Below are 2,989 nucleotides of genomic sequence, written 5' to 3' on the forward strand. Positions count from 1 at the left end.
AGTTTGCAGATGATACCGAGTTGGGTGGGGGAGCGAACTGTGTTGAGGATGCAGAGATCATTCAGCATGATCTGGACAGGTTGGGTGATAGGCAAATCAGTGGCAGATGAGGTATAATTTGGATAAATGTGAGGTTATTCCCTGTGGGAGCAAAAGCAAGAAGACAGATTACTACCTGAATGGCTGTAACTTGGAAGAGAGGAGTAAGCAGCAAGACCTGGGTGTCCTTGTGCACCAATCGCTGAAGGGAAGGATGCAGGTGCAGCGAGCGGTAAAGAAGGCAAATGATATGTTGGCCTTCATTGCAAGAGGTTTCAAGTACAGGAACAGAGATGTGCTGCTGTAGGTATACAGGACCTTGGTGAGGCCGCACTTAGAATCTTGTATGCGGCTTTGGTCTCCTTTTCTGAGAAAGGATGCTCTTGCTCTTGAGGCAGTACAGCGAAGGCTTATCAGGCTGATTCTGGAGTCGGCAAGACTGACATATGAATGAAATGGAAATGCAGTATGGTAAACATGGAGTGTTTCTGAGTGAGTTAGTAAGGCATTATGAATGAATGAATGGAAACACACTATTGTAAATGTAGAGCGCTTGTGAGTTAATAAAAACAATCATAATACATCTCATAAGGCTGACATAGATAGGTTTTTGATCAGTGAGGGAATCAAGGGTTATGGAGAAAATGAGGGAAAATGGATGTGAGGAATGTCAGATCAGCCATGATCTTATTGAAAGGTGGAGGAGACTAGAGGGGTTTACTCCTTTCCCTACTTTGTATAGTCTCATGATTTTATTACAGAGGTTATCACAGCTGTTGAATTCTAACTTGATGAAGATGACTAATTTTAACTTAAAAAAAACTTCAAACAAGCCTTGCCTACAGCGTGGAGTGGCACAGTGGTTAACACTGCTGCCTCACAGTGCCAGGAAACTGGATTTGATTCCACCCTTGTGCAATTGTATGTATGGAGTTTGTACATTCTCACCCTGTGTATTTCTATCAGGTGTTCTGGTTTCCTCTCACATTCCAAAGATGTGCAAATTAAGTGGATTGGCCATGCTAAATTGCCCACTGTGTTCAAGGATGTATAGGTTAGGTGCACAAAGTTAAAAATCACACAACACAACAGGGATGTATAGTTTCGGTGCATTAGCCATGGGAAATGCAGAATTGCAGGGATAGGTTAAGAGGATGGACCTGAGTAGGATGCTCTTCCATGGGTTTGTATAGACTTGTTGGGCTGAATGGCCTTGTTTCACACTTTAGGAATTCTAAGCAACATTATAGATCAATCTTCATACATATATAAAGATTAAAAATAATTAAAATTTATGTATTTTAGCTAACTTTTTCTTATTCATTCATTGTGAGAGTGGCTAACAAGGCCAGCATGTGTTGCCAATCTCTAATTGCCCTGAAAATGAGTGACTTGTGCTCATTTCGGCAGCACATATACCAAAATTGGAGTGATATGGAGAAGATTAGCATGACTTCTGTGCAAGGATGAAACACAACTTCATGAAGCATTCCATATTTTAACCAAAATAATTTATTTGGGAGAGTGATGGACTGAAGATTTAAAGGTCCTTAGTTCCAGCCCTGGTTTCGGCAAAAAATGCAGTTCCTTTCCATTTCAACATTGGTTTTTCCAATCCTTTTGTACATGATCTGCAATGACAGGGCCGCAACCACATTAGTTGGAAAACCTAGCCTTCTTCACAAAAATGATTGGTTTTTGGTAGTGTGGCTGACCAGTCTAAGGTGCTGGATTAAGGCTCCAGTCTCTCTGAAGGAGAGGACTCTCTTGTGGCACAGCGGTCATGTCCCTTACCCTGGATGAAGGAGGCACAAGTTCACATCCTATCTGCTCTAGAGGTGTGTCATATCATCGCTGAACAGCTTGATAAGGAAAATCGATTTTTTTTTTTAAATGAGTGACTTACTCAGCCATTTCAGACAATATTTAAGAGTCACCACATTGCTGTGATTCTAGAGTCACATATAGGCCAGTCCAGGTAAGGATATCAATTTTTTTCTCCAAAGGAACATTAGTGAACCAGATGTGTTTTTTTACAATCATTAATGATAGCACCTGGATTATTGTGTTTGGTCCCTCTATTTAAAAAAAGCATATATTAGTAATGGAGGCAGCTCAAAAGAGATTCACTAAGCTGATTCCTGGAATGAAGGGGATGACCTACCAAGAACATCGAAAAAGGTAGACTTTTATTCATTAGAGTTTAGAAAAATGAAAGGGTGATCTTGCTGAAACTTACAAGATTTTAAGGGAGCTTGACAGGGTAGATTTTAAGAAGATGTTACCAATTATGGGGTATCTCAAACTTGGGCATATCATAGAACCTCTCCGCGTGGAAACAACATTTGGCCCAACAAGTCCACACCGACCCACCAAAGGCTATCTGACCCAGACCCACTCCCCTACCCCTATTACTGTACATTTCCCCTGACTAATGCACCTAGCCTACATATCCCTGAACACTATGGACAAATTAGCACAGCCAATTCACCAAACCTGCACATCTTTGGACTGTGGAAGGAAACTGGAGCACTTGGAGGAAACCCATGCAGACATGGCGAGAATGTTCAAACTTCACACAGACAGTCACCCAAGGCTGGAATTGGACCCGGGCCCCTGGTGGTGTGAGGCACCAGTGCTAACCACTGAGCCACCAGTTACTCATTTAAAAAGGAGATGCAGAAGAATTTTTTTCCCCAGAATTTCTCTCATAATCCTCCCCCCAGAGAACTGTAGAGCTTACAGGGGAGGCAATGGCCTAGTGGTATTATTGCTGGACTGTAAATCCAGAATCACAGGGAATGTTCTGAGGACCCAGGTTTGAATTCAGCCATGGCAGATGGTGGAATTTGAATTCAACAAAAAATATCTGCAATTAAGGGTCTAATGATGACCACGAATCCATTGTCAATTGTTGGAAAATCCCATCCGGTTCACTAATGTCCTTGAG

At 41.9% G+C, this 2,989-nt stretch overlaps 1 non-coding gene across 1 annotated transcript; it reads left to right on the plus strand.

The window, feature by feature from the left end:
* Positions 1–1,433: 1,433 nt before the first annotated feature.
* On the plus strand, positions 1,434–1,540 carry LOC122552070 (U6 spliceosomal RNA). Its single transcript, XR_006312289.1, has one exon. It is a non-coding gene; the product is annotated as a U6 spliceosomal RNA (small nuclear RNA).
* The last annotated feature ends 1,449 nt before the right edge of the window (positions 1,541–2,989 follow it).

This window comes from Chiloscyllium plagiosum, unplaced genomic scaffold (genome assembly GCF_037043375.1).
Source record: "Chiloscyllium plagiosum isolate Xiang-an unplaced genomic scaffold, Cpla_swu_hap1 HiC_scaffold_7, whole genome shotgun sequence".
In the NCBI taxonomy this organism is placed as follows: Eukaryota; Metazoa; Chordata; class Chondrichthyes; order Orectolobiformes; family Hemiscylliidae; genus Chiloscyllium; species Chiloscyllium plagiosum.